This window comes from Erpetoichthys calabaricus, chromosome 18, assembly GCF_900747795.2.
Source record: "Erpetoichthys calabaricus chromosome 18, fErpCal1.3, whole genome shotgun sequence".
In the NCBI taxonomy this organism is placed as follows: domain Eukaryota; kingdom Metazoa; phylum Chordata; class Cladistia; order Polypteriformes; family Polypteridae; genus Erpetoichthys; species Erpetoichthys calabaricus.
The window spans coordinates 39,162,431-39,172,766 of NC_041411.2; positions in this window are offsets into that span (position 1 = coordinate 39,162,431).

The following is a 10,336-nucleotide window of genomic DNA, read 5'->3' on the forward strand; positions in this document are numbered from 1 at the left end:
GGTTTTCCTGATTTATTTATCCCTGTGCGACAGCAGATGCTTCAACTATCATTATTTAAAACAGTGATAGCTTAGCAGCCCAAACCTTCAATTTAACAACTTTTTAAAAATGTTTTCTACATTGAATTAGCATACTCCCTTCTGTGAATAGAATGCATGGATAGATGGATGGATTAATGAATGGATTGATCGATGGAGTAAATCTATCAGCAATACAATATGATATGCACGGCGCCGCCGTGAGTGGCAGCCTTTTCAGCAGCTCCGTGTATGACTGTATATGTATGTGTATTTTTCTACTTTTATTTTTCTTTTTTTATTTATTGATCACTCCTATTACTTTATTTTATGTGGATTCGTTCCCTGGACACACTTACTTTTACAACGTGGGCATGGATTTTTACACGCCGAGACTCGCCTATTCAAGTACTCAACTTCGAGCGCTGAGAACAAATGCCAGTGCCGGTGTGGTTGCATATTTACCTGACGAGGTAAGAAGGCGGTATCGTGGCAGCAGAGCCGGCACTAAGCTAAAAATGAAGCGGCTTGCGAGAAAGTGGCGTTTCAAGCCTTCGGTGCCTTATGTGATTCTGGGGAATGTAAACTCAATCTCAAATAAGATTGACGAACTGACTGCGCTGGTGAAAAATGTCAGGACCTACAGAGAATGCAGTTTGTTGTGTTTTTGCGAAACCTGGCTAAATAACACCATCCCAAATGCCAACGTGGAGCTACCCAGGTTTAGCACAGTTAGAGCGGACAGAGATGCAAGTACCTGTGGGAAGCACAAAGGAGGAGGACTTGCTCTCTATGTTAATACACGGTGGTGTAACTCTGGACATGTTAATGTCAAAATCTCCACTTGCTGCAGGGATATCGAACTGTTGGCCGTAAGTTTACGTCCCTACTACTTGCCCAGAGAGTTTGGACATGTCATTGTTGTCATCGTGTACATACCTCCTCGGGCGAACGAGGAGTCAGCGAGTGACATCATCCATTCCGCTGTTGCTAAGTTACAAACGCAGCACCCTGAGGCGCTTGTGCTAATCGCCGGAGACTTTAACCATGTGACGCTGGACAAAACATTACCTGCATTCTCCCAGTATGTGGACTGTAACACCCGGGGAAATAAGACTATTGATTTACTTTATGCAAACGTTAAAGACGCATACAGCGCCACCCTGCTGCCTGCGCTTGGGAAAGCAGATCATAACCTGGTTCTGCTTCAGCCTCACTATAAACCAAAAGTGAGAGTCCTACCTGTAACCACACGCTCATTCAGGAAGTGGACCCCGGAGGCTGAGAATACTCTGAGAGAACTTTTTGGAACTACAGACTGGGATATCCTGCAGGGATCTCATAATGAGAACATTGAGGAAGTTGTTGACTGTACTACTGACTACATCAACTTCTGTATGGACATTGTAGTTCCAGTAAGAACTGTACGCTGCTATGCTAACAACAAGCCATGGATCACAAGTGACATCAAGGGCCTTTTGAACCAGAAGAAAAGGGCTTTTAAAGATGGTGATCAGCATGAGCTCAAGCGCGTGCAGAAGGAACTCAGAGTCCAGCTCAGGGCGGCGAAGGAGCAGTATAGGAGAAAGCTGGAGCAGAAGTTGCAGAATAACAGCATGAAGGAAGTGTGGGATGGGATGAAGATCATCACTGGCTGCAGCTCGAAGCGAGGTACCACCATCGAGAGAGACGTGAAGAGAGCAAACCAAATGAACAACTTCTTTAACAGGTTTGACCACCCTAACCCACTCTCACTCTCACCTCGGAGTATTGCACCCTCCACACATCCTTCTGCTGATACCAGCATTGGAAAGACATCCCCACCCATAATTACAACAGCGCAAGTGAGCAGAGAGCTGAGGAGACTTCGTGCCAGCAAAGCAGCGGGTCCAGATGGAGTATCGCCACGACTGCTGAAGGTCTGTGCATCGGAGCTGGGAGGCCCTCTACAGCGCATCTTCAACCTGAGCCTGGAACAGGGGAGAGTCCCGAGGCTTTGGAAAACATCTCGTATCACCCCAGTCCCAAAGATATCATGTCCGAGTGAGCTGAATGACTTTCGGCCTGTTGCTCTGACATCACATGTGATGAAGACCATGGAGAGGCTGCTGCTTCACCACCTTAGGCCACAGGTTCAACACGTACTTGATCCTCTGCAGTTTGCATATCAGGAGAAGGTGGGAGCAGAGGATGCCATCATCTATATGCTACACCGATCCCTCTCTCACTTGGACAGAGGCAGTGGTGCTGTAAGAATTATGTTTCTAGACTTCTCTAGCGCCTTCAACACAATCCAACCTCTGCTCCTTAGGGATAAGCTGACAGAGATGGGATTAGATTCATACCTAGTGGCATGGATCGTGGACTATCTTAAAGACAGACCTCAGTATGTGCGTCTTGGGAACTGCACGTCTGACATTGTGGTCAGCAACACAGGAGCGCCACAGGGGACTGTACTTTCTCCGGTCCTGTTCAGCCTATATACATCGGACTTCCAATACAACTCGGAGTCCTGCCATGTGCAAAAGTTCGCTGATGACACTGCTATCGTGGGCTGCATCAGGAATGGGCTGGAGGAGGAGTATAGGGGCCTAATCAATGACTTTGTTAAATGGTGCGACTCAAATCACCTACACCTGAACACCAGCAAAACCAAAGAGCTGGTGGTGGATTTTAGGAGGCCCAGACCCCTCATAGACCCAGTGATCATCAAAGGTGACTGTGTGCAGATGGTGCAGACCTATAAATATCTGGGACTGCCAATACTGATGCGCTGTGCAAGAAAGGACAGAGCCGGTTATACTACCTTAGAAGGCTGGCGTCCTTCAACATCTGCAATAAGATGCTGCAGATGTTCTATCAGACAGTTGTGGCGAACGCCCTCTTCTATGCAGTGGTGTGCTGGGGAGGCAGCATTAAGAGGAAAGACACCTCACGCCTGGACAAACTGGTGAGGAAGGCAAGCTCTATTGTTGGCATGGAGCTGGACAGTTTAACATCTGTGGCAGAGCGAAGGGCGCTCAGCAGGCTCCTATCAATTATGGAGAATCCACTGCATCCACTAAATAGTATCATCTCCAGACAGAAGAGCAGCTTCAGCGACAGACTGCTGTCACTGTCCTGCTCCACTGACAGATTGAGGAGATCGTTTCTCCCCCAAACTATGCGACTCTTTAATTCCACCCGGGGGGGTAAACGTTAACATTCAACATTGTACAAAGTTATTGTCTGTTTTTCACCTGCATTATTATCATTCTTTAATTTAATATTATTTATTGTATCAGTATGCTGCTGCTGAAGAATGTGAATTTCCCATTGGGATTAATAAAGTATCTATCTATCTATCTACAAGGCAGTCTTGAGGTGTCCACAATTCTCAAACAAGAAGCTAAAATACTTACAATTACAATTTTATACAAACAACAACAACAAAAAACAAAAACAGAAAAAGGTTACACAACAAAAGGCAAATAAAAACGACAATACAAGTAAAGGAATAAACAGCAAATCTGCTGCCCCTCTGGGCCTACCAGACTGCATACTCCTTGGCTTGCTAGTGGGGTGGTACCTGATCCTGCACCACTCTTACCGCACTGCTGCTCTTTCCTTGTTTTGCCAGTCAAGCTCTTGCCAACACCTGTCTTCCTGAGCTTTTTTCACACTCATGTGTTTTTTCTTCTGTGAGGTGTCGTCGACAGGTAAACTTTGTTCCGTTCATCCAAAACAATGTCAGTATCACGGCTCTCAAACTGATGAAACACCGAGAAGGAAATGGATCCAAGCCATCAAAAGAGATGAAGGACCAAGTTTTGTTGCATGCAATGGCAGCAGCAAGCGTGTAGCCGGCATTTCAAATCTAATGAGTACATAAAGTTTAAGTGCCTTAAGACTAATGCTGTGCCGAGTCTTTAACAAGGATAACTTTGGAGCCCTGCTGACACGGGTATCGGCTTTGGAAAGGGCAAGTGCTCGTCTCTTACTTAATGTATGGGAGTCTGTGTTAATGGAAAACAGCACAATAGACCCCTTCGCAGTGGAACACCATTATTCAACAGCATCTGCTCTTGGTCCGTATACACAACTTAACGTAACTACAAAGTGATTAAATTAATTTTTTTTTCTGACCAATGGTATATATTCTTGTATTTCACGGCAAGAATTTAATAACATTTCTAACATATAAAGATCAATGTGGGTGTGAGTATTTGTTCTTTATATAATTCTACACCCCTCAATCTCAACAAAATTTTGCACACATATCCTACTTTGTCAAGAAGAGGCAACTTTGGGACCCAAAATTTTGACCCGGGGGGCAGCTTTGTATTCCTTCTTACTGCAGTGAGTTTTAAAGGCAGTGCTTTTTACTGGATTTTTGTCCCCTGAAATAAATGAAACATTCACACCACAAGGTAAGTACCCCCTGCCTGCTTCACCAACACGTCTTCCTGCAGAAATCCAAGCTTTTCCTAGATGGTCTCCCATCCAAATACTGGCCGGGCCTGAACATGCTTAGCTTCATTTGGATGGCGTGTTCTTGAATTGGGAACAGTCTTACCAGAAAAGAAAAAGGGTAGCAAAGTCTGAAACGTAGGTGGAAGGCAACAGGGAGACTGCTTCAGTGGTACTTGGAGGGGAGAAAGTGGGGAAGCCCCCATGCTAGGCAGAAACGAGTTAAGACCTTCTTAGGAAAGTCTAGTGGGCTGTAAGATTCTGTTTTTTTCATTTCCCTGGGTTTACCCATCACTTGTGTGTGGGTTTTTTCTAAAATTAGTTGGCATTATTTCAAGTGTAGGGGAACCCTAGGGTATTATTTTGAGGTTAAAAAGATGTAGTAACTTAAAAATCAACTGACCACAATGATCAGGCAGTTGCTGGGTAGCACAGTAGGGCTACTTTGCACATGGATACCTTCCACATGGTAGTTCACGCTTATAGAGATTAGCTAGCTGATAGAGACAAACGGTACTGGGATGCAGGCTGGTCAATCATCTTTAATCTAACAAACGATAAATACACATGAAAAGATGTCTAGGAGCTTATGTGCAAGTTTCCAACAATGTAGCTTGCAGTGGATTTGTAATGGTGTGTAAGGTACATTCTCAGGAACAGTTCGGGCACCCTTATCTCCTACGGAGGCCAATACTATTGAATATGTGATCCCATGTCGCAGAATCTGATTTCTCTACTTGGGAGCACCATCTTACAGATGACATGAAACTTATGTTCTTAGTTACCCAGTGTAGCAGTAGAGGTATTTATTGTCCTCTTGAACCCTCAGGTACCACGCCAGACACCAGGTAAAAGTACAACTATTATTCTTTTTATTATAAATATGTGCACTAAGCACCCTCCACTCCACACTACTCATACAATAATCACTATCACTACAAATACCAATCCTCCTCTCCCAGACACTTCACAACCCTACCTCCCAGCTCAGCTCAGTGTCTGGGCTTTCCCAGAGTCCTTTTATACCCCCTGACCTGAAGTTGTTCCTGCCCATCAGTCCACAAGTCCTTATTACTTCCAGGTCAGGGTAAAAGTCCTTTTCTTCAACCTGGAAGTACGTCATTTCTCCTTTTCACGTGACCAGGACGTACTTCCAGGTTATAGGGCACATAAGAGTCCATGAGCCTCCCTACAGCGACTCCTGGTGGTCCCCAAGGTATCCAGCAGGGCTGTGCATAAAAACTTCAAAGTCCATGAGGCCCTGCTGGAATTCGGGGCATGTCCATGCTGTGAGGTGAGGTGAGGGCCGGAATATGTAGCTGGACATCCATCACACCAGTGATTAGATGGGTTTGTTGTCAATGCTGTAGAGACCACAGTTCATTATGTAAAGTAGCAAAGGCATTACGTGGATGCAAACAAGCTCATAACTTATTTTTGTCTTTCCCGTAATCTCAGAGAACAATAAAGATTAGTGCCTTAATTTTCAAATTAAGCTGAAGTCAGCCAGGGCTTTCCCAGTACTTTACATCACCTTCTCATCACTTGTTGGGATGCTTTTGCTTATGTAATGGCTTTGTAAGGTTGATTAAAAAGGAAGTTAGCAAGCAGGAAAAGATAACAAATGCATACTGTATTTATATACAGCCATATGAAAAAGTTTTGGAACCCCTCTCAGCCTGCATAATAATTGACTCACCTGTCAACAAAAAAGATAACAGTGGTATGTCTTTCATTTCCTAGGAACATCTGAGTACTGGGGTGTTTTCCGAACAAAGATTTTTAGTGAAGCAGTATTTAGTTGTATGAAATTAAATCAAATGTGAAAAGCTGGCTGTGCAAAAATGTGGGTCCCCTTGTAATTTTGCTGATTTGAATGCATATAACTGCTCAATGCTGATTACTTACAACACCAAATTGGTTAGATTAGCTCATTAAGCCTTGAACTTCATAGACAGGTGTGTCCAATCATGAGATATAAAGGTATTTAAGGTGGTCAATTGCAAGTTGTGCTTCCCTTTGACTCTCCTCTGAAGAGTGACAGCATGGGATCCTCAAAGCAACTCTCAAAAGATCAGAAAACAAAGATTGTTCAGTCTCATGGTTTAGGGGAAGGCTACAAAAAGCTATCTCAGAGGTTTAAACTGTCAGTTTCAACTGTAAGGAAAGTAATCAGGAAATGGAAGGCCACAGGCACAGATGCTGTTAAACCCAGCAGGTCTGGCAGGCCAAGAAAAATACAGGAGTGGCATATGTGCAGGATTATGAGAATGGTTACAGACAACCCACTGATCACCTCCAAAGACCTGCAAGAACATCTGGCTGCAGATGGTATATCTGTACATCGTTCTACAATTCAGCACAATTTGCACAAAGAACATCTATATGGCAGGGTGATGAGAAAGAAGCCCTTTCTGCACTCACGCCACAAACAGAGTCGCTTTTTGTATGCAAATGCTCATTTAGACAAGCCAAATTCATTTTGGAACAAAGTGCTTTGGACTGATGAGACAAAAATTGAGTTATTTGGTCATAACAAAAAGCGCTTTGCATGGCAGAAGAAGAACACCACATTCCTAGAAAAACACCTGCTACCTACTGTCAAATGTGGTGGAAGTTCCATCATGCTCTGGGGCTATGTGGCTAGTTCAGGGACTGGGGCCCTTGTTAAATTCGAGGGTCAGATGAATTCAACCCAATATCAATCAATTCTTCAGGATACTGTTCAAGCATCAGTCACAAAGTTGAAGTTACGCAGAGGTTGGATATTCCAACAAGACAATGACCTAAAACACAGTTTGAAATCTATAAAGGCATTCATGCAGAGAGAGAAGTACAATGTTCTAGAATGGCCGTCACAGTCTCCTGACTTGAATATCATCGAAAATCTATGGGATGATTTGAAGTAGGCTGTCCATGCTCGGCATCCATCAAATTGAACTGAACTGGAGAGATTTTGTGTGGAAGAATTGTCAAAAATACCTCCATCTAGAATCCAGACACTCATCATAGGCTATAGGAGGTGTCTAGATGCTGTTAGATTTGCAAAAGGAGGCTCAACTAAGTATTGATGTCATATCTCTGTTGGGGTGCCCAAATTTATGCACCTGTCTAATTTTGTTATGATGCATATTGCATATTTTCTGTTAATCCAATAAACTTAATGTCACTGCTGAAATACTACTGTTTCCATAAGGCATGTCATATATTAAAAGGAAGTTGCTACTTTGAAAGCTCAGCCAATGATAAACAAAAATCCAAAGAATTAAGAGGGGTTCCCAAACTTTTTCATATGACTGTATATATATACTAACTGTGTACGCCCATGCTGTAAAAAGCCAGGGGTCCTAGAAACTATTGAAATCGTCAGAAAAAAAAATGAAATGTAGAGATGTCAGGTAATTGAAAGGGACTACTCTTGGCATCTCTCTCCGATGAGGTTTCGTTTTGCCGACGTGTTCACCTCACTTGTGCATTAGCGGTAAGTGACTTTGACTTTCTTCAGACGTTTCGTTTTGCTGACATGCTCGCCTCGCTTGTGTATTAGCAGCTAAGCGAGTGACTCTTTCTTCAGAGATTTTGTTTTGCTGACGTGCTGGCCCAGCTTGTGTATCCTAGGAGGTGGTATTAATCCACAAAGGGAGAAAATGAATCATATATCTTAAAATAGTTTTTTATTCCTAAGCTTTTGGCTTTTGACAACCTACCAGGTGTCATCATCAGAGGAAACTGAAACTAGCACATGAAGGCTCAAACAGAAGGACACCAAATTAATAAAAAAAGCTGCCAGGGGGAGCTGCAGAGCAATTCAATGGATGTCCACCACACCTGGGAGTGATTCCAGGCAATCCTGATGAACCACCTGAAGCACGCCCAGGTGCTGAATAAAAGGAGTTGCCTCACTCCACACGGGGAGCCGGAGTCAGCAGGAGGTGAATGAAGCTTGCTGGGAGAGGGGTGGAGGCGGCAATGAAAGAGAGATGGAAGAATAGGACCTAATATTGTGTGCTTTGTGCTTGATGTACTGTATTGAGATGGGGAGGAAAGGAAAAGCACTCCCCTGAGAAAAAAATGTGTGCTGCTTTGGACTTGTGCCTCTGTGCTTGTCTGTATCCAGGTTTGGGGAGTTGTATGCCCACCAGTATTCCACAATAATATACATACACACAGTTGTTTTAGAAAGTACTCAGATTCCTTCTCTTTATTCACATTTTGCTATGTTGCAGCCTTGCGCTAAAATCTTTTTAATTCATTTTTTTCCTCACATCAAGCAACACTCAACACCCCAGAATGGCAAAGGAAAAATATGACTTCATAAATCTTTGCAAATTTATTAAATTTAAATAATTAAAATGTCACATTGACAAAAGTATTCACATCCTTTGCTATGCCACTTGAAATGTGGCTAAGGTGCATGCCATTCTAAAGATCATCATTGAGATGTTTGTATACCTTGTCTGCGGTTAACTTGTGGTCAGTTGAATTGACTGGACATGATTAGGAGAGGCACACATCTTTCTATGGAAGGTCTCAAAGCTGACAATGTGTATCAGAGCGAAAACCAAGCCATGAGGTTTAAGGGAATTCTGCGGAGCTTAGAGACAGAATTGTATCGAGGAGCAGATTTGGGGGAAAGCTGCAAAAAAAAAAACATGGCAGCCTTGAAGGTTCCCACGAGCCCAGTGGCCTCCACAATTCTTAATTAGAATAAGTCTGGAACAACCACAACTGTTTCAAGTACTGGCTGTCCAGCCAAACTAAGTAATCGGGGGAGAAGTGCCATGGTATGAGAAGTGACCCAGAGCCTGACAGTCACCCTGACAAAGGTCCAAAGAACCTGTTTGCAGATGACAGGAACTTCCAAAAGAACAACCATCACTCCACCAATCTCCACTTTTTTTTCCACCAATCAGTAAAAAGATACAAGGAAGCTCATTTAGAGTTTGCAAAAATGCACCTAAAGGTCTGATGAAACCAAGGTTAGTGTTATATCTGGAAGGCCCCAGACGCTGCTCATCACCTGCACAATACAATTCCAGTGGTGACACATGATGGTGGCAGTGTCATGTGGTGGAAGTTGTTTTTCAGCAGCAGGGAATGGGAGACTAGTGAGGGTTGAGAAAAAGCAGAATGAAGAAAAATACAAAGATATCTGTAATGAAAACCTACTCCAGAGTGCTCTGGACCTCTGACTGGACCAAAGGCTCACCTTCCAACAGGACAACGATCCTAAGCACAAAGCAAAGGGAACGTCATTGAATTGCCCAGCCAGAGCTTGGACTTGAACCCAGTCAAAACGTCTCTGGAGAGACCACAAAATAGCTGCCCACCAACCTTGTCCATTCAACCTGACAAAGCTTGAGCGGATTTTCAGAGAAGAATGGCAGAAAAATCCCCAAATCCAGGATTGTGAAGCTTGTCATGTCAGACACAAGAAGAGTCCGGGCTGGAATCGCTGCCCAAAGGTGCTTCAATAAAATGCTGAGACTAAAAGGTCTGAATGGTTGTGTCAATTGGATATTTCAGTTTATTTTTAATACATTTTCAAAAATTTGTAAAATCCTGTTTTTGCTTTGTCATTCTGGGGCATCGAGTGTTGCTTGATGTGGGGAGAAAAGGAATTTAAATGACTTTAGCAGAAGGCTGCAGCATAACAAAATGTGAAAACAGTGAAGTGATCTGAATTCTATGTGAAGGTATTGCAGATAGAATGAAATCAGCAGCACACGGGTGCTAGGTGCACACACACCAGCGGAGGTGGCTTGATATCCAATAAAAAGGTCCTTCCCTGTTGCCGGCAATTCAATCAGCTTTATACAGTAGGATGTGCTGCATACAAATGCTGGAGGAAAGTGCAACTCATCTGTAG